Source organism: Dermacentor silvarum, chromosome 5, assembly GCF_013339745.2.
Source record: "Dermacentor silvarum isolate Dsil-2018 chromosome 5, BIME_Dsil_1.4, whole genome shotgun sequence".
Taxonomy (NCBI): Eukaryota; Metazoa; Arthropoda; class Arachnida; order Ixodida; family Ixodidae; genus Dermacentor; species Dermacentor silvarum.
Window position 1 is genome coordinate 183,205,484 of NC_051158.1, and position 26,127 is coordinate 183,231,610.

The window sequence follows — 26,127 nt, forward strand, 5'->3', positions numbered from 1 at the left end:
TAGCGTCGAAGGAGCGGCGAGGTTCTCTTGACCGCTCCAAAAAAAGACAAAACACCAATTACAGGGCCTAGCAAAGGCTCTGTAAAGTAAGTCACCCTTCTCCCTTTTGAGACACACAGCACCTTTTATTTTCCTCCAACATGAACACAATAATGCAGTGGAATGTTAGGGGACTAATCCACAACCTCGACGACATCCAAGAACTTATCAATAAATTTAATCCAAAGGTGCTGTGTGTTCAAGAAACACACCTAAACTCCAGAAACACCAACTTCCTACGTCAGAATATTGTTTTCAGAAGAGACCGCGAGGACTCTGCCGCATCATCTGGTGGTGTGGCCATCATACTCGACAGAAGTGTAGCCTGTCAGCAACTTCTACTCAATACAGCACTTGAGGCGGTAGCCGTTCGTGCTGTACTTCTGGGTAAGCTCATAACCGTTTGCTCGCTCTACATACCCCCACATTATCCTTTACACAAGCATGAATTTCAGTCATTTATAGATGAATTACCAGAACCTTACCTCGTTCTTGGCGATTTCAATGCACACAGCAGCTTGTGGGGCGACACGCGTATCGATGCACGAGGACGCCTAATCGAACAATTTCTTTTCTCCTCTGGTGCGTGTCTCCTGAATAAGAAGGAACCCACCTACTACAATCTCGCAAACAAAACGTTTTCTTCCATTGATCTCAGTGTAGCTTCCCCGTCTATATTTGCTGAGCTTAAATGGGAAGTTATAAAAAATCCTTACGGCAGTGACCACTTCCCGATACTGCTGAGATCACCACTACAAAACGAACCACCACAGGCACCTCGCTGGAAGTTGGATACGGCAGATTGGGAGAAATTCCAAAGTCTTACAAGTAGTATCTCGTGGTCTGGCATATCTTCGCTGGGAATTGATGCTGCTGTCGAGTATCTTACATCTCTTATAATTGATGCCGCCTCTGAATGTATACCTCAAATAAGTGGTGCGACCTGCAAACGCCGTGTCCCATGGTGGAACGACGAATGTCGGAACGCACGTAGGAAACAGAACAAAGCGTGGGGCTTGCTACGGGACTCCCCAACTGCGGAGAATCTTGTCAATTTTAAGAAGATAAAATCGCAGGGCAGAAGAACGCGTCGACAGGCCAGGAGAGAGAGTTGGGAGAAGTTTTTATCAGGCATCAACTCGTATACAGATGAGGGCAGAGTCTGGAAGAAAGTTAATAAGATAAAAGGGCTACAAACTTATTCACTCCCGTTGGTAAACACACAAGGCGACAGTCTGGAAGAACAAGCTAACTGCCTGGGAGCACATTTTGAACATGTGTCCAGCTCATTCCATTATTCGCCAACATTTAAAGGACACAAGGCTACCATAGAAAAACAGAAAATAGAAAGAAAATGCACCGGAGACGAGGCATACAACCGGCCATTTTGCATCGCTGAGCTGTATGCGTCCCTTAGTTGTTGCAACAAGTCTGCCCCAGGCTCTGACCGCATAGTTTATCAAATGCTAAAACACCTTCCCCAAGAAACAAAGAAAACTCTCCTCTGCCTTTACAATGCTATATCGTCCTCCGGCAAGATCCCCTCTGCCTGGAAAGAGGCCATTGTCATTCCTATACTGAAGCAGGGCAAGGACCCATCGTCTGCTTCAAGTTACCGGCCTATAGCACTAACAAGCTGTCTCTGCAAACTGTTCGAAAAAATGATAAACCGCAGACTAGTACACTTCCTCGAATCAAACAAATTGCTTGACCCGTACCAATGCTGGTTTCGAGAGGGTCGATCCACCGCCGACCATCTAATACGTATTGAGACGCAAATTCGTGAAGCTTTTGTCCATAAACAGTTCTTTCTGTCTGTATTCCTTGATATGGAAAAAGCCTACGATACCACGTGGCGGTTTGGAATACTTAGAGACCTCTCACACGTTGGTATACGTGGTAACATGTTAAATGTCATAGAAAGTTATTTATCTAATCGCACATTCCGTGTTCGTGTGGGAAATGCTGTATCAAGACCATTTGTGCAGGAAACTGGAGTGCCACAGGGCGGGGTGCTGAGTTGCACTCTCTTCATCGTAAAAATGAGTTCTTTGCGTGTGTATATCCCAAGAAACATGTTTTACTCTGCATACGTCGATGATGTACAGATAGGTTTCGCCTCGTGCAATCTTGCAGTCTGTGAGCGGCAGATTCAGCTTGGTCTTAACAAGGTGTCTAAGTGGGCAGACGAGAATGGATTTAGCCTTAACCCACAAAAGACCACCTGCGTCCTGTTCTCCAGGAAGAGGGGTCTGCACCCCGATCCTGACATTGAGTTGCAGGGACAACGTGTGGCCGTAAAAACAGAACATAAATTTTTAGGTGTGATTCTAGATACGAAACTTACATTTGTGGCACACATACAGTATATAAGAAACAAGTGCATGAAAACAATGAATATTCTAAAAGTGTTGTCACGCACCGTTTGGGGTAGTGACACAAAGTGCCTTTTAAATCTGTATAAGAGCCTCATACGCACACGACTAGATTACGGCGCCATAGTGTACCATTCCGCTACGCCAAGCGCCCTAAGGATGCTGGATCCTGTACACCATCTAGGCATCCGCCTAGCCACTGGTGCCTTCAGGACAAGTCCTGTGTCAAGCTTGTACGTAGAAGCGGACGTGTGGTCGCTTGACATGCAACGTTCATACTTAAGCCTTACCTATTTCCTGAAAGTAAATTCGAACTCGGAACATCCGTCCTTCTCAATCATAAATGATATGACCAGTGCCACACTTTTTAATAACCGGCCGACAGCAAGAGAACCCTTTTCACTACGTATAAGAAAAAAATGTGGTTGATCCCTCTTATATAGGAATCGGTATAGAACACGAAAGTGAAACGTGTCTTCACAGAAGTAGTGTAATGTTTATTGCACATTGATATATGATGTCTATTGGTGTTTTGTGGCTAAAGCGCCCTTAGGCGTTGATGCACCCACGCTGACGCCTGGTGGCACGTCTCCTCCATCACGACTACCAACGTCGATGACCATGAGCAACCGTCGTGCATATGGAAGCTGCACTACGCTGCACACGCTAGCACAACGCGAAAGACGAAGCACGTAACTGACACACTAATACAACGCGCAAGACAAAGCACGTAACTGAATCGTCACCGAGTCAAATCAGCGCGTACAGCGCGTCGTAATTGCAGCCTCCGCGATCAACTTCAGAAACATTTTCAGAGCTAATTGCGGAGGCCACGCTCCGCTGTGCTGAGTACGGTGAACGCCACCTAGGTGGCGTTGGTAGTGCTTCTTGATGCCAGCGTCCCTTCGAATGCTGGCATCGAGGCGTCGTAGTACTGAGACCACCGAAGCGTTCACTGTCGGTGCGCGTTAAGGCCGGAATACATGGAGCGAATAACCGGCGTCCGAGCGAAGAACTTCGTCGGGCGGCGAACGTCCGACGGCCGGCGTCAAGAAATTTGCCGTCCGCAGCCGATCTGCCTGTCCAAACATTTTCGTCGGGCGAACGCCGCCGCCGGAAGCGTCTAGCGCGCAGCGGTGGACGACAGCCAATCAGGAGGCACTAGTTCCGGTCGCAATGCATGCTGGTGTTTCGCGCGCGCGCGCCTTTTCGCGTCGTCTGCAATCGCGTTGGTGTTGCCGTGTCTGCATGTCTCTGCACCGATTGAGTAGTTCCTAGTATGATCTCTCAGGAATCGCGTTGTATTTGTACATCCCATATCCGCTGATCTGCGAGGAAACAGACAAGCAGTGCAAGCTCTCTACAACAACCTTCAACAGAAATCTTCTGATCTCAGAGGCCACATGCTGTCGTCATGCCTATCTCCCGACTTCCCCGATAGATGGCGTTGGCATCGGATATTTCTTTCGCTAGGCTTAGACGCGTTCGAAACGAGAAGCGATCTCGAAAACTACTCAAGGTTATCCATAATACTCTGTCGTCGAAGCGGCCTGAGACTAAGCGAAAGCCGTTTACGCAGTCATTTGCTTCCAACTAAGTGAATTCTACAAGGACAACGCCAAATTCAGTTCGAAGCGGGCGGCCGGGACCGCCGCCAACACGGCGGCCAACGCGCGGCGGCGTTCGCCGCATGTATTGCAACACAGCAAACATCCTGCGTCGTGTCGCCGCGTCGTTACTTGACGCGTGAAGTTCGTCGAGAAAGTTCGCTCCATGTATCCCGGGCTTTAGTGTCATAATGCAGTACTTCTCTTTTCTGCTCATAGGCGGCGGCACCGCCCCGAGCAAGAGCGCGGGTACACGGAGGAGTGTTAGATATATAAGGCGCGTCTGTGTAGCTCTCTGCGAATGCGTTTGTGGCGCAATGGGTTAAACGCTCGGCGATCTATCGTCGCGGACCGAGAGGTCGTGGGTTCGATTCCCAAATTTTGCATGTTTGTGGAACTTTTTCTTCTGGTTTCTTTCTTTGTATTATGTTCTATGACGTATTTCCGTGACGGAAATACGTCAGTGAAGTCTTGGTGGACCCCGGAATAAAACACTTTCGTGTTAAAATTAGTGCTGAAATGGATATCCCACTACTTGAAAATAATTTGATGGCCCCAGCAAATCCAGTGCCACCGTGGCAGTGGCAACTCATAGAGTGTGATACTTCGTTTGTAGAGGTCACAAAAGACGCTCCAGAGGCACATATCCAGATGCATTTTCTAGAAATCCAGTTCAAGTACTCGTCCTGCACTCAGTTTTACACTGACGCTTCCAAGTCACATGCAGGGGTTTCTTATGCAGTAGTCGGCCCATCGTTCTCCGAGTCCGATGTACTGCACCCGGAAACAAGCATTTTTACGGCTGAAGCCTATGCACTTTTATCAGCCGTGAAGAATATAGGCAAGTCAAAACTCAAACGATCAATAATATTTACAGACTCCCTAAGCGTTGTAAAAGCTATCATGACTCTACACAGACACAAAAACCCCGTACTCATTGAACTGTATTCTGCTCTGTGCAAAGCATATATGGCTAACCAGCATATTATTTTGTGCTGGGTGCCTGCCCATAGAGGCATCGAGGGCAATGTTCTGGCTGATCAAATGGCCTCATCAACTACATCGCGAGCCCTTAACCCTACAGCTTCTATCCCTGCCGCAGACCTCAAGCCCTACTTAAGAAATAATCTTCGAAGCCACTGGCAGCGCTTGTGGGATGCCGAAACGAACAATAAGCTCCATTTAATTAAGCCACAGATAGGTCCCTGGCATCCCGTTACGAAAATACGAAGAACTAATGTCCTATTCTCTCGTTTGAGAATAGGACATACATACGGCACCCACAATTTTCTTTTAACTGGAAATGACCCACCAACCTGTGGTAGATGTGGAGAGAGGCTTACCGTGCTCCACGCCCTCGTGGAGTGCAGGGAAGCCGAAACAGAGAGAAAAAGGCACTTTCCTCTAGCGTACCGGTACTGTCTCCCTCTCCATCCCGCTATGTTTCTGGGTGACAAACCCCTCTTTAACACCAAAGCTGTCCTGGGTTTTCTTAGCGATGTTACATTGCATGTTATTTGCCCAATAGTTTCATAGCGCATCCTCTCTCCAGAGGATGCCGCTGCGATAGTAGTTTTGTATAGCACGCGTCTCCAGGCCCTTGCATTTCAAAGGGCCTGTCAAGGCAGTAGTGCTTTTTGAAAGACTTATCAGTGATAAATTCTCATTTATCATCATTATCTTGCAATTTGTTCTTTCGTTTCATAGTGCACCTCATTAGCCATTGCCATAATTTTATTACATATATATTTTACGCATTTTACAGCGATTGTTTTTAGGCCCTTTTACAGCCACGACACATCTACCTTTCGCAATTCATTGCTCCATTGTGAACTTATTAACACAGGCCTGGCGCTCTTTGGCCATACCTGGCCCTTGCGCCATTAAACAACATACATCATCATCATCATTAGATGGAGGCGAAATGCATAAAACACCCGTGTACATAGATTTAGGTTAACTTTTAAGAACTCCAGGTGGTCGAAATTAACGGAGCCCTCCACTGCGGCGTCTCTCATAGTCATATTGTGATTTTTGGGTGTAAAACCCAAGAAATTATCATTACTATTATTACCCTTTACCTGTGCTCTCAGTTCTTCATGATATATGGGTAAGTTCGACACGTTAAGATCGAGATTAGCATTCAGCACGTTTTTATCGTCACACCCACCGTATCAGAGGGATTTCTGGCCGTCGTCTTATGACCACACATCATATTGTTATCGTTAATCGTGGCGTGAGTGCAAGTATGTCAAGTTACTAATGTCGTGACCCATCAGTGATCTTAGTCACAGATTTGTGCCTTTCCACACTATACTTTGGTATATATACCAAGTGAACGAGCCGCGAGAGTTACGCGGTTTGTATTTAATTTTGGCACCGCGGCATCGGCCAACAGACACATTATGCTCCCCAAGAGACCAGTTAAGGATTTCGCTTTAATAAAGAAACAACAGAGCGCGGGATGCAGTCTTGTAAAGCAAATCGAATGCATGAAATAAAAGAAAGGGAACAATAGGGTGTAAAAGCGTTAGCATGAGCTAACCATATCTGGCACGTTCTCCTGGTTATCATCGCAATCTCCAGCTTATTTTCTTCAGCAGCACGTTCACGTTGCTCATTCCACGCATAACTAAATGAAGTAAGCGCGCGGAATGCGTTACAAACAGCCGCGTATGCGCGGACCAAGCGAGCTGGAAGGAAATAGACAAAATACCCGTATTCACAGCCGGCGAACGCGTTCGCTGTGCGGTGAGTCACTGCGGTATTACCTTGCGGTGACGTGGTACTTATTATATCCCAAATTATCGCGATGTTGGCTAATAGCAACCAAAATAACAGGTTCGTAGCAGACGCCCGCCGCCTTGGCGCGGCTTCCGCAGCGGAGAAAGCCCACGGGTTCGGTACAGCAGCGCCGCGGCGCGGGAGTTCACACAAAAAGGTCCTCGCTCCTCCCATGCATTCGCGCTGCGCTTTGGACACTCTCCCATATTCTAGGTCACACTCTACCCCAACTACGAGAACAGTTCGTCTCGCAACTTGACGAATGTCGTGACCGTGCTCGCATCAATACAGAAGTCTGTCAACTAGACCGCAAGCAACGCTACGACATCTCTCGTCGAGACGTCTCCTTTCGTCCTAGAGATGAAGTGCTCCTTTGGACGCCCATTCGTGCACCTGGTTTGTGTGAGAAGTTTGAATCGCGCTTCTTTGGCCCCTACATTAATAATGAAGAAACATCCCCAGTGAACTATCGTGTTACTACCGTCGAGGTTTCTTCCGACCATCGTTAGCGTGGTTCGGAGATCGTTCACGTTTCGCGTCGAAAACAATTCGTTCGGCGCCTCCCTCCTGGTTAAGTTGCGGCCTGGCTGGCCGCTTGCGCGCGCGGGGACATTAGTGTGAGCATTATTCATACGCTTCATATTCTGATCTGTACATTCTCATCATCACCGTTTTGGGGCCTGGTGTTTGGGCTCTAGCTCGAGAGATTAAAGGAGAGTGTGACTGCCTAAACCTTGTCTCACAATATATATATATATATATATATATATATATATTATGAAAGAAATGCTCACACGTTTAACAACAACAAAAATACTATTATTTTACTGACGTTTCGGCCGGTGGTCCGGCCTTCATCGCAGTGAATGAGAATACACAAGACGTTCGTTCCCAAGGTGTCGGGAAGTCACGTGGAAAGCACATGTGGCTCCAAACAATGTGTAAGGGGAAAAAAACAAAATAAACAGCAAAAATACCCGTTTTTTTTTTTAAACGAGGCACTAACAGATGGAGAGAGCACCACAGGTGGATGGCTGTGATGAGTCACGGAGGTGGACGCGTGGTCCTGACCGTCAAAGAAGCGGGGGAAAAAAAGAAAAAAAAATTGGTGGCGGAAGGGGGAAAAAGGGAGGAAAACACATGTGGGTGGCTTTGATGAGCCGCCTCTAAGGCAGCGCGTTCCCCAGTCCCGAGGGACCACCATCGTTTAAGATAAGAAGACACTCCACGGCAGACAGGCCGTGTGAAGGGGGCATGCGACACAATAACGTCTCCAGAGTGAAAAAGAGAGAGGATATGCGGGACGTGCCAGCACGAAGCAAGACCGTCTTATATGCGTTGCGGTTAGATTACAAGGAATTAAGTTTCGGCTATAACCACATTTGTCTAATCAGAAGGCAAGGACGTGAGTTTCCCTTTGCTTTCATTAATACCCGAGGCGGTGGTATTAAACTTATAGATAAGATAGGACTCGCGAATTTCCCGGTCGTGGTGTGAGCGAAAGTCTGATTCCAATATTGTCGCCTTTAAGTCATTGAAAGAGTGACCGGGAAGGTTGACATGTTTGGATACGGGAAGGTTCAAAAGAGATTTTGTGTGTGACCTGTGGTTATTAAATCGTATCCTGAAAGGTGTCTCCGTCTGACCGATATACTGTTGACTACAAATTGTACATTCAAGAAGATAGATCACATTGGCGGTGTCACATGTAAAGTTTCCTTTTATTTGAACTGAGAAGTTGGACGCGGTACTGGTTGCTTTCTGTGTTGTCCTCATGTGAGGACAAACCTGGCAACGTGATTTGTTGCAAGGCATACAGCCTGTGCCACGGCTTGGGATTATGGTTGACTTTGTCAAACTGTCGCGTAAATTTTTATTTCTCCTATACACGACGCGGGGCGGTTCCACAAATATGCGCTTAAGGCGATCGCTTTGTGCAAGTATATTATGGTGCTTTCTAAGAGTCGCTGAAACCTTGGGCACCGACGCAGAGTGGGTAAGGATTAGATTTGTGCATTGTTCACTATCAGGTAGTTTAGTTTTAAGTATGTCGGCACGGTTGAGCTCGCCAGCTCTGTTTACAGCATCATCAATTATTTTTGCCGGGTATTTCTGCTTCAGGAGGGCGTCTTTCATTAGCGCACAATTAGCAATGAAATCTTCTTTGTTTGAACATATACGCTTAAAGCGGTGGGCTTGGCTGTACGGAATGCCCGTTTTACAGTGTCTGACGTGACTGCTATAGAAATGCAAATACTGGTGGGTGTCTGTTGGCTTCCTGTAAAGTTTGGTAGTTAATCTGCCTCCAGACAGTGAGACGCTTACATCGAGGAAGTTAACACTGTCCTGCGAGTAGTGGTGAGAAAAAGAAATAGTGGGATGAGCACGATTGAAGTCACCTATAAATTTTAAGAGATCTGTTTCACCATGAGGCCATATCATAAAGATGTCATCGATAAAACGCTTGTAGCAGAGTGGCTTTAAGCTGCGAGACGCGAGAAATTCTTCTTCTAGTACAGCCATAAAAATATTGGCGTAATTAGGACCTATTCTTTTTCCCATTGACGTTCCGCTTACTTGCACGTAATGGACCCCGTTAAACTCAAAATTGTTTAGTTCGAGAACTAACTTAAGGAGTGTCTGTAGCGTGTAGCAGTCAACAGGCTTAGCGACTGGCGAATCTTCATATGCTGATAGCACCGCCCTTATCCCATCAGAATGAGGGATATTTGTGTATAGAGAACTAACATCGAGTGTAACGAGTAAGCATTCAGGAGGTACTTCTAATTCTATGATGCCAGAAAGAAAATGACTGGTATCCTTTACAAAAGACGAAAAGGTACTTGGTATTCCATGAATTAAGCTGTCAACGTAGCGTGATATGTTTTCAGTGACAGTGCCTACACCGGAAATAATGGGTCGGCCTGGGTTGTGTTCTTTATGAATCTTGGGTAAGAGATAAAACCTTCCCGCTACGGGACTGAGCGGTATTAGAGAGTTGCCGATTGTTGTATCCATCTTCTTATCCTTTACAAGTTCCGTGATTCTATTCTTGATCTCGAGTTTAAAATCTTTAGTAGGATCATAAGTTAGTGTTTTATAGAATGAAGAGTCAGATAGTTGTCTGTTGGCCTCCTTAACATAGTCATTTTTGTCCATAATCACTATTGCACCTCCTTTGTCGGCAGGTTTAATTACAAGATCTTGCTTGCTGTTTAATTCATCCAGTGCCCTTTTTTCTTCAATAGAGATGTTGCGTCGAAAGGGAACTTGTTCTTTGTATGCCTGAAGTATATCGCGTTGTACTGCTTTAATATATATATCTAGACACTTGTCGCGCTGTGGAGGAGGAGTCCAGCGCTTACCGCTAGGTAGCGCATGACGTGTTTTCTCTGATTTAGGATGGTCATGAAAGTATTCTCGAAGTCTCAAATTTCTTGAAAAGTTGTCTAAATCTTTAAGAAGCTGAAATTCACTAAAGCCGCCGGTGGCCGGGCAAAAATTCAAACCTTTTGAGAGGGCGCTAAGCTCGGCTGCGGTAAGTTCAATACTAGACAGGTTCACAACGTTATCAATCGTTTTGTTGTTGTTCTGTAAGGGTGCTGGTGTGGGAGGCATATCATGTGTTGATCCCAGCCGGTTGTCGTGAGGACCAACGTTGTCGCGGGAAAATTTGCGGGCTTTAATTTTTGAGAGTGCTGACATCTTATCGGATTCATAGCGAACTATTTCTAATGACTCTTCCGAAGTGAGGTTCTGTCTCAGCACTTTCTCCTGCCTACGTAGCGACTCCGCGTTTGCTTTGTAGTGATCTATAATAATTGAAACTAATTCTAACGATGCATTCTTAAGAACGTTCTCCCATTTGATTTTGTTATCAATGGACATTTCCGAAGTGGCTGGCTTTAGATTACTCCTTAGGCCTTTAAGAACAACTGAGACGTTCGAATAACGGGCAAGGGCGGAAGCGTGCAATTCGCAGCGGATGCGTTTTTCTGATAATTTCCTGAGTTTTAAGAAATCCCTCGAGACTGGGAAACGGGCCGCCTTACCACTGTATGGCCGGCGCAGTCATACATCACAATTCTTGGCGGCGCCTTGTCCGGCGTTCTTGCGAAGGTTGTAGGTGGGTGGACCGGAAGGAGGAACCTTCTTCGATTTGCTTGGCGCTGCTGGAGCCTTGTGCCTCTGGTGGATCACCTCGGAAGGTTTGTCCAACATGCCCCTGTGGTCGGTAGACGAAGAGAAACCATTTGAGGCCACTACCTGGGCGAGTCCTATCTTATCTATAAGTTTAATACCACCGCCTCGGGTATTATTGAAAGCAAAGGGAAACTCACGTCCTTGCCTTCTGATTAGACAAATGTGGTTATAGCCGAAAGTTAATTCCTTGTAATCTAACCGCAACGCATATAAGACGGTCTTGCTTCGTGCTGGCACGTACCGCATATCCTCTCTCTTTTTCACTCTGGAGACGTTATTGTGTCGCATGCCCCCTTCGCACGGCGTGTCTGCCGTGGAGTGTCTTCTTATCTTAAACGATGGTGGTCCCTCGGGACTGGGGAACGCGCTGCCTTAGAGGCGGCTCATCAAAGCCACCCACATGTGTTTTCCTCCCTTTTTCCCCCTTCCGCCACCAATTTTTTTTTCTCTTTTTTTTCCCCGCTTCTTTGACGGTCAGGACCACGCGTCCACCTCCGTGACTCATCACAGCCATCCACGTGTGGTGCTCTCTCCATCTGTTAGTGCCTCGTTTTAAAAAAACGGGTATTTTTGCTGTTTATTTTGTTTTTTCCCCCTTACACATTGTTTGGAGCCACATGTGCTTTCCACGTGACTTCCCGACACCTTGGGAACGAACGTCTTGTGTATTCTCATTCACTCCGATGAAGGCCGGACCACCGGCCGAAACGTCAGTAAAATAATAGTATTTTTGTTGTTGTTAAACGTGTGAGCATTTCTTTCATAATATTTTCACCGGGTTCAGCGCAAACTCCTAATTGACTATACTATATCGCCATGAACCCTGCAAGATCCACGTTTGACAACATCTCATGGAAATTCCCCAGAAGCCTCACTTCTACAGTTGTAATCGGGGACTCTCAAGTTAAGTACTTGCATCAGCACTTCGACCCTAACTGCGAAAGCACCCCCGCATTCATCACCAAGACTGGAGCCTACATTGACGACATCAACCATCTCCTCGACTTCGTACCAGCTACCACGACTGCACTAATCCTCCACGTGGGCGCCAACGATTTGTGCTCGGTGAGAGGTGGTGCAGTTTTCGACAAGTACCGGTCGTTGATGGAGCGGATCTTCAAGGAACGTCCGCACGTGTCCAGGATATATGCCACCATCATCCTGCCTCGCACTACCAACCGCCGACGCGGAAACCACAATAGGCCCTTCATTAGCCGCTGCAACAGGGAGGCTTGCATCTTCAATCAACGCCTTCGTGCATTCTGCCGCCGAACCCGTAAGGTCTTTTACATCGACCACGGATTTCAGCACCTGCCTCCAACTCGTGCCCTTGCTGCCGATGGCCTACACCCAAGTTTTGAAGGGGTCACCCTCATAGCCAGCCACATCCAGGGCATCTGCTTCCGAAAAGGTCGCTACACTTCCCCGGGGTGGCGTGACTTTTCCGCTGTGGAGAAAAACACCGTCCCCTCACTGAACAACAAGAACTTCCCGCCGCTGTCCTCAGCAGCGTCACAAACTCATCCCCCCACGGCAGCCTAGGTAGTGGCCTCAAATGGTTTCTCTTCGTCTACCGACCACAGGGGCATGTTGGACAAACCTTCCGAGGTGATCCACCAGAGGCACAAGGCTCCAACAGCGCCAAGCAAATCGAAGAAGGTTCCTCCTTCCGGTTCACCCACCTACAACCTTCGCAAGAACGCCGGACAAGGCGCCGCCAAGAATTGTGATGTATGACTGCGCCGGCCATACAGTGGTAAGGCGGCCCGTTTCCCAGTCTCGAGGGATTTCTTAAAACTCAGGAAATTATCAGAAAAACGCATCCGCTGCGAATTGCACGCTTCCGCCCTTGCCCGTTATTCGAACGTCTCAGTTGTTCCTAAAGGCCTAAGGAGTAATCTAAAGCCAGCCACTTCGGAAATGTCCATTGATAACAAAATCAAATGGGAGAACGTTCTTAAGAATGCATCGTTAGAATTAGTTTCAATTATTATAGATCACTACAAAGCAAACGCGGAGTCGCTACGTAGGCAGGAGAAAGTGCTGAGACAGAACCTCACTTCGGAAGAGTCATTAGAAATAGTTCGCTATGAATCCGATAAGATGTCAGCACTCTCAAAAATTAAAGCCCGCAAATTTTCCCGCGACAACGTTGGTCCTCACGACAACCGGCTGGGATCAACACATGATATGCCTCCCACACCAGCACCCTTACAGAACAACAACAAAACGATTGATAACGTTGTGAACCTGTCTAGTATTGAACTTACCGCAGCCGAGCTTAGCGCCCTCTCAAAAGGTTTGAATTTTTGCCCGGCCACCGGCGGCTTTAGTGAATTTCAGCTTCTTAAAGATTTAGACAACTTTTCAAGAAATTTGAGACTTCGAGAATACTTTCATGACCATCCTAAATCAGAGAAAACACGTCATGCGCTACCTAGCGGTAAGCGCTGGACTCCTCCTCCACAGCGCGACAAGGGTCTAGATATATATATTAAAGCAGTACAACGCGATATACTTCAGGCATACAAAGAACAAGTTCCCTTTCGACGCAACATCTCTATTGAAGAAAAAAGGGCACTGGATGAATTAAACAGCAAGCAAGATCTTGTAATTAAACCTGCCGACAAAGGAGGTGCAATAGTGATTATGGACAAAAATGACTATGTTAAGGAGGCCAACAGACAACTATCTGACTCTTCATTCTATAAAACACTAACTTATGATCCTACTAAAGATTTTAAACTCGAGATCAAGAATAGAATCACGGAACTTGTAAAGGATAAGAAGATGGATACAACAATCGGCAACTCTCTAATACCGCTCAGTCCCGTAGCGGGAAGGTTTTATCTCTTACCCAAGATTCATAAAGAACACAACCCAGGCCGACCCATTATTTCCGGTGTAGGCACTGTCACTGAAAACATATCACGCTACGTTGACAGCTTAATTCATGGAATACCAAGTACCTTTTCGTCTTTTGTAAAGGATACCAGTCATTTTCTTTCTGGCATCATAGAATTAGAAGTACCTCCTGAATGCTTACTCGTTACACTCGATGTTAGTTCTCTATACACAAATATCCCTCATTCTGATGGGATAAGGGCGGTGCTATCAGCATATGAAGAATCGCCATTCGCTAAGCCTGTTGACTGCTACACGCTACAGACACTCCTTAAGTTAGTTCTCGAACTAAACAATTTTGAGTTTAACGGGGTCCATTACGTGCAAGTAAGCGGAACGTCAATGGGAACAAGAATAAGTCCTAATTTCACCAATATTTTTATGGCTGTACTAGAAGAAGAATTTCTCGCGTCTCGCAGCTTAAAGCCACTCTGCTACAAGCGTTTTATCGATGACATCTTTATGATATGGCCTCATGGTGAAACAGATCTCTTAAAATTTATAGGTGACTTCAATCGTGCTCATCCCACTATTTCTTTTTCTCACCACTACTCGCAGGACAGTGTTAACTTCCTCGATGTAAGCGTCTCACTGTCTGGAGGCAGATTAACTACCAAACTTTACAGGAAGCCAACAGACACCCACCAGTATTTGCATTTCTATAGCAGTCACGTCAGACACTGTAAAACGGGCATTCCGTACAGCCAAGCCCACCGCTTTAAGCGTATATGTTCAAACAAAGAAGATTTCATTGCTAATTGTGCGTTAATGAAAGACGCCCTCCTGAAGCAGAAATACCCGGCAAAAATAATTGATGACGCTGTAAACAGAGCTGGCGAGCTCCACCGTGCCGACATACTTAAAACTAAACTACCTGATAGTGAACAATGCACAAATCTAATCCTTACCCACTCTGCGTCGGTGCCCAAGGTTTCAGCGATTCTTAGAAAGCACCATAATATACTTGCACAAAGCGATCGCCTTAAGCGCATATTTGTGGAACCGCCCCGCGTCGTGTATATGAGAAATAAAAATTTACGCGACAGTTTGACAAAGTCAACCATAATCCCAAGCCGTGGCACAGGCTGTATGCCTTGCAACAAATCACGTTGCCAGGTTTGTCCTCACATGAGGACAACACAGAAAGCAACCAGTACCGCGTCCAACTTCTCAGTTGAAATAAAAGGAAATTTTACATGTGACACCGCCAATGTGATCTATCTTCTTGAATGTACAATTTCTAGTCAACTGTATATTGGTCAGACGGAGACACCTTTCAGGATACGATTTAATAACCGCAGGTCACACACAAAATCTCTTTTGAACCTTCCCGTATCCAAACATGTCAACCTTCCCGGTCACTCTTTCAATGACTTAAAGGCGACAATATTGGAATCAGGCTTTCGCTCACACCACGACCGGGAAATTCGCGAGTCCTATCTTATCTATAAGTTTAATACCACCGCCTCGGGTATTAATGAAAGCAAAGGGAAACTCACGTCCTTGCCTTCTGATTAGACAAATGTGGTTATAGCGGAAACTTAATTCCTTGTAATCTAACCGCAACGCATATAAGACGGTCTTGCTTCGTGCTGGCACGTCCCGCATATCCTCTCTCTTTTTCACTCTGGAGACGGTATTGTGTCGCATGCCCCCTTCACACGGCCTGTCTGCCGTGGAGTGTCTTCTTATCTTAAACGATGGTGGTCCCTCGGGACTGGGGAACGCGCTGCCTTAGAGGCGGCTCATCAAAGCCACCCACATGTGTTTTCCTCCCTTTTTCCCCCTTCCGCCACCAATTTTTTTTTTTCTCTTTTTTTTTCCGCTTCTTTGACGGTCAGGACCACGCGTCCACCTCCGTGACTCATCACAGCCATCCACCTGTGGTGCTCTCTCCATCTGTTAGTGCCTCGTTTTAAAAAAACGGGTATTTTTGCTGTTTATTTTGTTTTTTTCCCCTTACACATTGTTTGGAGCCACATGTGCTTTCCACGTGACTTCCCGACACCTTGGGAACGAACGTCTTGTGTATTGTCATTCACTCCGATGAAGGCCGTACCACCGGCCGAAACGTCAGTAAAATAATAGTATTTTTGTTGTTGTTAAACGTGTGAGCATTTCTTTCATAATATTTTCACCGGGTTCAGCGCAAACTCCTAATTGACTATATATATATATATATATATATATATATATATATGTTGTCACCCAGCTAGTACAGCTAGAATAGTTGACTAGCAACAAATAGGTAAAAAACGCGTCAGCCTTTAATAATGGCTGGACCTCGGAGAGCGCGCGCAACCGCGAACTTCGTCGTTCTCGCCTCAAGGGGCTAGTGTCACCACGTGCCAACTTATTTCGCGTCATTGCTCCCCTCTCAAAGGCGACCGAACCGGTCGCTTCAAGGACAGCGGGCGAGCAATATGGGCAAGAGTGCCAACATGGAACGAGAAAAAAAAAAAAAAAAACATACAGGAATGTATACAATGCTGAAGCGGTTTGTGAGGGTTGCTTATCCGTCGCGTGCGTAGTACGGCTTCATCCGTACTACGTGGACGACTTTAGCACGGGGACGGCGTCAGTTGGAACTAGGATCAGAGCTTTGAGGCACCACCTCATAGTTCACATCACTGAGGCGGCGTACAACTTGGTAGGGGCCGAAATAGCGGCGCAACAATTTCTCCGACAGCCCACGGTGTCGGATAGGTGTCCACACCCACAGGCGGTCGCCTGGTGAGTACTGGACATTCCGTCGGGTCCGGTTGTAACGGCAGGCGTCGGTATTCTGCTGGGTGCGGATGCGATTCCGAGCCAGCTGGCGAGCTTCCTCTGCTTTCTCGACGAACTCTTCAGCGGTGTCATTCCTTGTGGTCCCGTGGTGTACAGGGAGCATGGCGTCTAAGGGGGTTGTAACGCGACGTCCGTAAACGAGCTCGAATGGTGTAAACTCGGTGGTCTCCTGCACAGCGGTATTGTAAGCAAACGTCACGTATGGCAAAATTTCATCCCATGTCTTGTGTTTCACATCAATGTACATGGATAGCATGTCGGCCAATGTTCTGTTCAGACGCTCTGTTAAGCCGTTAGTCTGGAGATGATAGGCTGTGGTCCTTCGGTGGTTGGTATGTGTCAGCGTGACGACTTGTTGCAACAACTCCGCTGTAAACGCTGCACCGCGATTAGTAATGAGCACAGCGGGTGCACCGTGACGAAGCACGATGTTTTGGACGAAGAAGCTGGCGACTTCAACAGCAGTTACCCACGGCACAGCTTTTGTCTCCGCATAGCGAGTTAAATAATCGGTTGCCACGATTATTCACTTGTTTTGCAAGGAAGACGTGGGGAATGGACCCCGAAGGTCCATTCCCACTTGCTGGAGCCGTGCCGGAGGCGGATGCAAAGGCTGAAGGAGGCCGACATGCTTGACGGGTGGGACTTTACGCCTCTGACAGTCACGGCACGTTCGCACATAGCGCTGAACCGACGAAAATAGGTGTGGCCAATAGTATTTCTGCCGTATGCGCACTAATGTCCTCGCGAAGCCTAAGTGCCCGGCACAAGGATCGCCGTTACACGCCTGTAAAACTTCCTCGCGCAGCGCCGTCGGAACGACGAGATGGAACGTTTCTTGGCTGTTCTCGAAATTTTTCTTGCACAGGACATCGTTCCGCAGGCAGTACGATGTCAATCCTCATGAAAGTGGGCGTGGGATAACAACGTCAGCTACCTCGAGATATCAGATGACTGGAAGCAGTTCAGAGCCTGCACGTTGGTAGTCCGCCATGCGCACCACGTCGACGACACCAAGAAACGGTAAATCTAGCTCCAAGTCGGAGGATGTCAAGGGAATAGGAGAACGTGACAAGCAGTCAGCGTCGCTATGCTTACGGCCCGATCTGTAGACAACATTATTCCGTAGTGTTTCGACGCAACCAAGGACGGAAAAAATTCAGGACAGGAAAGAGCGTTTCCTGTCCTGAATGCTCTTGGTTTTGTCGAAACACTACGGAATAAGATGAACCAACTAGCCGAGCAACAAGTTCTGATACTGTAGACAACAGTAATGTCGTATTCCTGGAGGCGGAGGCTCCAACGAGAGAGGCGACCTGACGGGTCTCGTAGATTCGCAAGCCAGCCGAGCGAATGGTGGTCACTGAGATCGCTCGAAATGGCCGGCCGTATAAGTAAGGTCGGAACTTGCTGATGGCCCACACGACTGCTAAACATTCTTTTTCGGTGGTCGAATAATTAGCTTCTGCTTTTGTAAGACTACGGCTCGCGTACGCAATTACACATTCTGCGCCGACTTGCCATTGAACCAGAATAGCCCCGAGTCCTACGTTGCTGGCGTCTGTGTGAATTTCAGTTGCCGCCGTGTCATCAAAATGCGCCAGCACTGGAGTTGATTGAATGCGTTTGCGCAATTCGGTGAAGGCCTGCTCTTGGTCTTCCGTCCACGCAAAGGGCACATCTTGTCGCGTCAGTCTCGTGAGAGGTTCCGCGACCCTCGAGAAGCCTTCAACGAAACGACGGTAGTAAGCGCAGAAGCCCAGGAACCGCTGAACAGCCTTCTTGTCTTTAGGGTGAGAAAACTCGGCAACGGCAGCGAGCTTTTCTGGGTCTGGTCGTACTTCTTGGGAGCTGACCACGTGGCCTAAATACTTGAGTTCCTGGAAGCCAAAGTAACATTTTTCAGGCTTGATGGTGAGGTTTGCCTTGCTATTGCGGTAAGGACACTTCGTAGCCGGGTGAGAAGTTCATCGAACGTGCTGGAAAACACAACAACGTCGTCTAGGTACACTAGACACGTCTGCCACTTTAGTCTGATGAGTAGAGTGTCCATCATTCGTTGAAATTTAGCAGGAGCGGAACAGAGACCGAAAGGCAGGACTTTAAATTAGTATAGCCCGTCGGGAGTGACGAAGGCGGTTTTTTCACGGTCACGCTCGTCCACTTCGATTTGCCAGTACCGTGACTTTAGGTCTAACGAAGTAAAGAACTCAGCATGACGCAGACGGTCCAAAGCGTCATCGATCCGTGGCAGGGGGTAAACGTCGCGTTTGCTGACTCGGTTAGCCGTCTGTAGTCAACGCAGAAGCGGAGCGTGTTGTCTTTATTTTTTACTAGTACGACAGGCGACGCCCACAGACTTCTCGACGGCTGGATGGCGTCATCATTGAGCATCTCTTGAACTTGACGCTTAATCGCCTCCCGCTCCATCGGTCACACGCGGTTTGGGTACTGACGAACAGGCCGCGCCGACTCCTCTCTAACTATCCGGCGTTGCGTAATGGAGGTGCGTTGGACTTTAGATTCTGTGGAAAAACAGCCAGAGAATTCTGTCACTAGGCCCAGCAGCTGATCCTTCTGTACATCTGCTAAGTCAGCATTAATGTGGACGTGGGTACTCAGGCTGGCGTGAGTTGTTGCATCCGGTGAAGTCACTTGTAACGTGCCGACGTCGAAGAAGTCAGCAATGTCGTTCAGAAAGGCTACAGCTGTACCTTGAGGGACATGCTGATACTCATGGCTGAAGTTTGTCAACAAAACTTGCGAGCACTTATTCTGTATTGGACAAGGCCCCGGGCAATGCAGATGTGTCTTTCGAGCAACAGCGGGATATTTGCCTCGACAATACCCTCATAGTCGTCGAATGCGTCGCAGGTTACGAGGGTCAATACGCTGCTCCTTGGCGACACCGTGATGTTCTCGTCGACAATCCTCAAGGCGTTGACATACGTGTCGTCAGTGCTGCTCCCTGCTAAGGCCTGCGCCGTTGAAAACGTTACCAGCGACTTTTCTAATTTAATCACGGCTCCATTAGCCTGCAGAAAGTCCATTCCCAGAATTAGGTCCCTCGAACAGCTTGGGAGGATAACGAAATCTCAGAGGTACGTAAATCCACGAATGCTCACTCGCGCTGTGCATCTTCCTACTGGGGTTAGCAGATGGCTTCTTGCAGTGCGAATCTGCGTCCCAGTCCACTCGGTAGAAACGTTCTTCAGCTTGCAGGCAAGGTCCATGCTCATAACTGAGGTGTCCGCTCCAGTGTCGATTAACGCTGTTATTTCTTCGTCGTCTACGGTGACGGGAATGTTCGACGTTATTACCTAACGTGCGGTGTTTGACTGCGTCTGTACGTCTGCGTCGTTCTGTTTTCGTCGTTGTCGTCGCAGTGGACGATCTTGCGCACAGTCGACGTCAGCGGCCTCACCTCCGGAGGTCGCAGAACTCAGTTTTCCCGAGCCGCCGGGCTAGGCGAGCGGCGTCTGAGAGCGCCGCGATAGAAGGCTTGGCTTGGTGTTGGTGACCTGTAACGAGCAGGAGACGACGAACGGGGCTAGTGCCATCGTTGATCACCATTGCGACGATTCGCAACTAAACTCTATTTCCGGCGGCCGCTCACCAGGTCGTGGACGAGGTGCATTCGGCGAGAATCCTCGGAGTCCCACATGACGATAAAGACACATTCTGTAGATGTGCCCGGCTTCGCCACAATGATAACAAAGGGGCTTGTAGTCTGCGGTGCGCCAGACGTCGCTCTTCCTAGTTCTGGCTTCGGCGATGTGCGATGGGCTGCGAGGCCTGAAGCTAACGTCCAATTGCTGAGCGGGGTGTACCATGCTATACGCACTTGAGGGTGGCGGACGGCGTACTGCTTCAGCGTAACTCATTTCAGGACGCGCTCCCTGCTGTGGTGCCTCGTACGGTTCACGAACATGGACGGCCTGGCGGACCACGGCGCGCACCATTTCCGCAATGGAAAGTTGTCCCACATAGGCAGTTGTCGTCTGCATCTTCTGCAGTTCCTCCTTGATGACAGCTCTGATCAGTTCTCGCAAGGCACCGACATCGTTGCCGAGGGTAATTGCAGAGAGCTCCCTTGAAATCACGGCGTTGCGGTTGTATTGCCTGGCCCGCTGTTGAAGGGCCTTTTCCATGGCAGTGGCTTCGTCGTGGAACTCTACAAGTGTCGTCGGCGGATTTCGAATGAGGCCAGCAAAGATTTTCTCTTTGACGCCGCGCATTAGGTGGCGCACCTTCTTTGCTTCAGTCATAGAGGGGTCTGCACGTCTGAAGAGCCGATTCATGTCTTCTACGTATGCCATCACTCGCTCATTCGGGCCTTGAATTCTCGACTCCATTGCTAACTCCGCCCTCTCCTTCCTGTCAGCCCCGGCGAAGGCATTGAGGAACTGCCGACGAAATTCTTCCCATGACGTCAGTGTCGCCTCGTGGTTCTCAAACCATATTTTAGCGGAATCTTCAAGAGCGAAGTACACGTAGCGAAGCTTAAGCTCGTGGGTCCAGTCGTTGACGTTGGCGACCCGGTCAAAATGGTCAAGCCAGTCGTCGGCGTCCTCTGAAGCACTCCCGTGGAACGGATTCGGCGTCCGGATCTGATTGACGACCACGTGCAATGCTGCAGTAGCGGCATGCAGGAGGTGGTTGATTCGTCATTCTACTTCGTTCGGGTAGCAGACCGTGCTGTGGCTGCAGTCCCTGGAGGCGTCGGCTGGTACGTACGTGCACAGGGGTAAGTTCGGCCGAACTACTCGCCGGGCTTAGGTCTGAGGTATGCTCCGGAGATCTTAACATTGACCGTACCCCACACCTCCACCTGAAATGTAACCCAGCTAGTACAGCTAGAATAGTTGACCAGCAACAGATAGGTAAAAAACACGTCGGCCTTTAATAATGGCTGGACCTCGGAGAGCGCGCGCGCAACCACGAACTTCGTCGTTCTCGCTTCAAGGGGCCAGTGTCACCACGTGCCAATTTATTTCGCGTCAATATGACAATCTTGACGTCGATAAGTGGCTCCACATGTACGAGCCTGTCAGCGCCCATACCAGGTGGGATCCAACTGTTATGGTGGCAAACATAATTTTCTACCTGCAAGGCACGGCACGGGTCTGGTTTAGAAACCACGACGTAGAATTGACTAGCTGGGAGCTATGCAAGCAAAAGCTCCGCGAGTTATTCGGCAAGCCTGTTGGCCGTCAGCGAGCTGCGCAAAGGGAACTTAGGTCTCGCGTCCAAACATCGACCAAATGTCAGCGGATGTCACAAGAAGACCAAGTGAACCACGTACTGAACGGCATAGCGGACGGCGCTTTTAATCTTCTGGTATATCAGAATTTTTCCACCATCGACAACGTCATTAATGAATGTCGAGGCTTCGAAGAAGCAAAAAGTCGTCGCATCGCACACCGGGAGGGGTATTCTGCAAGAGTCCATCGCGTTAACTGTCCACTTCGGCTGTCGAGATCGGCTCCAGCAGCGCGAGCTAGAATGAGTCAGCCAGTCTCCTTCTCGCTTATGCAGCTGGAGCCAATCGACGACAGCGGAAATGGACAATCCACTCGGTGGATTCTTACAGAATACCCCCTCAGTTCACGTGTCTTCCAAATACAGCTGCTACGTCGTCGTGCAAGGATCTTCACTCTCCGCATCAGCCGCCAACGTCCGATAGCCTCGTCGGTGTCGTTCGGCGAGAGATCGAAGCCGCGGCACCGGTTGGCTTCCAGACCTATGCTACCAATTCTCGACCGACAATTTCCCTCGTTCAGTCTGTTGTATGCGAAGAGTTGGCGAACCTTGGCATTCGGTGTATCTGTTCCCTCAACCGATCGGATACCTACGTCTTTTCTACGATCCCTTTCTTCGCGACGCCAGTACCCCTCTCGGCCTTTTCGCAGGCCGAGAGGGGTACGCAGGCCGAGAGGGGCTGTCCGATGACAGGCCGATTTGCTTCAACTGCCGACACGGTGGACACATTTCCTGTCACTGCCGCAATACCTGGACGTTATCGCAATATTTGTCGGCGCCCCAACCTTACCGCCGCTAACCAGGTACTCGTCCACCACCGGAAGATTCCACAGAGCCATACAAATCTACTCAGGCATCCGTATCTACACGGCAGTGTCGTTCACCCTCACCACGACGCTCCCTGTCTCGCTCACCCACTATTCGCCGTTCTCTGTCCCCCATGTACCGGCGCTCTACGGGAAACTGACGGGTGCAGCTTCGAGGGGTGATGCTGCTAGAACGACCCGGACTGCAATACCTTTACTGACCTTACCAATGGATAGGAATAAAGTCCTTGGGCGTCCCCTGTCATTCTAATTAAAAAGAAGGACGACACCTGGCCATTCTGCGTGGATTACCGCACCTCAACAAGGTCACCAAGAAAGACGTTTATCCTCTACCAGGCATTGATGACACCCTCCACTGCCTCCACGGTGCGAAGCACTTATCTTCCATCGACCTTCGTTCCTGCTACTGGCAGATTGCCGTCAACGAAATGGACCATGAGAAGACTGTCTTTATAAAGCGCGACGGCTTATACCAGTTCAAAGTCATGCCGTTTGGCTTATTTAATGCTCCAGCTACATTTGAACGCATGAGGGACACACTCCGGCATGGTCTGAAATGGTCCATCTGTCTTTGTTACTTAGACGCCGTCATCGTTTTTGCTCCTACATTTGTCATGTACCTGGAGCGCCTCTCGCTCGTTCTTTCTGCTTTTCGCACTGCTGGCCTTCAACTTAATTCATCTAAATGCCACTTCGGCCGCCTTCAAATTGCTATCCTCGGTCATCTTGTTGACTCTTCTGGTGTGAACCCACACCCGGACAAAGTTTCTGCCGTACAGACGTTCCCCGTGCCAGCCTGTACTAATGATGTCCGGAGCTTCGTGGGTCTGTGCTCAACTGCTCATACTTCCGCTACGTCGTGCACAATTTTGCGGAAGCCGTCCGTCCTCTTACTGCTCTTGTGATGACAGACGTTTAATTTTGTTGGGGCCCTACTCGGGCAACCGCCTTCTCGAAGCTTATCTCCCTCCTGACGTCTCCACCCATCCTGGCGCACTTCGACCCGTCTGCTCCAACAGAAGTCCGCACTGATGCCAGTGGTCATGGAATCGGTGCCATTTTATGACAACATCAGCGAGGTCACGACCGCGTGATTTCATAAGCCAGCCGTCTGCTTTCTCCGCTGAGCGGAATTATTCCATCACTGAGCGTGAGTGTCTTGCGCTTGTCTGGGCAGTGGCGAAATTTCGCCCTTACCTGTATAGTCGGCCATTTAAAGTCACCACAAACCACCAGCACTCTGCTGGCTTTCGTCCCCAAAAGACCCTACCGGTCGCCTCGGGCGCTGGGTGCTACGCCTACAGGAATACTCGGACACAGTTGCCTACAAGTCCGGCCGTTTACACCAAGAGGCTGACTGCTTGCCCCGCCATCCATTCGACCATCCTGAGGTTCCTGCGACCGATGCTTCTGCATTTTCGTTATCTGCTTTCGCTGACTTCGCTTCCGAACAGCGCCGAGATCCTAACATACGTGGTATCATGGACAAGCTCACATCTGGGTCAAGTGATCCCTCCCTTCGCTTGTTCGTACTCCAGGATGGCATTTTACATCGGCGCAGCATGCACCCTAGCGGACCTGAGATTCTGCTTGTCATTCCCCGGCATCTTCGTACCACTGTTCTGTCCCAGCTGCACAATATACCGACTTCTGGTCACCTTGGAGAATCTCGTATGTACGACCGTGTAGGGCAACGATTCTTTTGGCCTGGCCTGTACCAATATGTTGCTTCGTGTAAGTTATGTCAGCGCCGGAAGAAGCCGTCTGTGCTCCCAACCTCTTGACGTTCCTGCCTAACCCTTCTTTCGCGTTGGTGTAGACCTCCTGGGACCTTTCCCCACATCTACCTCCAGCAACAAGTGGATTGCCGTTGCAACCGATTATACAACTCGGTTTGCGATCCCCAGAGCCCTTCCTACCTCCTGTGCAACAGACGTAGCTGACTTCCTGTTGCACCACATCATTCTTCACCACGGCGTTCCTCGTCACCTTCTTACCTACCGGGCTCGCTACTTCCTCTTTACAGTTGTGGACGACTTGCTCCGCTCCTGTTCTACCACAAACAAACTTACCACTGCATATCATCCGCAGACGAACGGTCTCACTGAGCGGCTTAATCGAACAATCACGGACATGCTCTCCGTGTATGTGTCTGATGACCATCGTGACTAGGATACTGCTCTCCCTTTTTTCACATTCGCGTACAATTCTTCCCGCCACGACACTGCCGGTTACTCGTCATTTTATTTGTTGTACGGCCGCAATGCCGTTTTGCCTTTTGACACAATACTGCCTACCCCTCAAGAGCCCGTGTCTGAGTATGCCCGCGACGTCATTGCCCGAGCTGAAGAAGCACGCCAAGTTGCTCACCATCGCCTTTGTGCTTCTCAGAACAAACAGAAAAGCATTTATGACAGTCGTCACCGTGACGCTGACTATGCTCCCGAGGATCTTGTCCTTCTATGGTCTCCGACCCGCCGCGTTGGCCTCTCTGAAAAACTAATGTCTCGATACTCCGGTCCTTACCGGGTCCTACGTAAGGTGACCGATGTGACCTACGAGATCTCTGCGGTCACACCTACTACTCGCTCCCTCTGGACTTCCCATGACGTCTTTCCTGTCAGCCGCCTGAAACGCTACCAGTCCTCTTCTACCTAGGAAGCAACGGCGCTTCCACGCCGGGCCGAAATATGTTACACTGCTCCGCACAGCATCGAGGAAGAGGAGCACGGGTTTGGGGGCTGAAGAAGACGACCCTTCGTTGACTGACTGATTGTGCCAATCCTGTCAATCGTGTACATATTGTAAATACATTTTCCCATCTTGCTTCTTCCCTCCATCACAATATATATATATATATATATATATATATATATATATATATGCTGTATGCCTGATTCCAAAGAAATATATGCCGCTTGCCTTCAATTGTTAACCTGGAGTTTTGTGTTTTCGCCACGAAATCTTCCGACCAACGAGGGGTATACAGCTTCGCTGTAAAAACATGGAGGCCCTCAATGTGTCGCAATACAAGTAGCGGTATATAGATGGTGTCAGTAAGCCACCTGCGTATTGGTGGAGTTCGTAATTGTGGAAGGGAGAGGAATCATGGCTGTTCTACCTGTGCACCAGGGACTGCATGATCACAGGGCTGCAATTTTCCGTTTGTGCATTTGGATGAAAACTATTCCTGCAGTGGCAGTGTCCACAGAGAAAATGCACCCTACGTGAGTGGACAAAGTTCCAATGTTACTGGTTTGAAATAGTCCAGCTCGCCTACATAAGAGCACTGCTTTCTCCAGACAAGCGTGGTAGTGCATGGCTTTGAATTCGGTG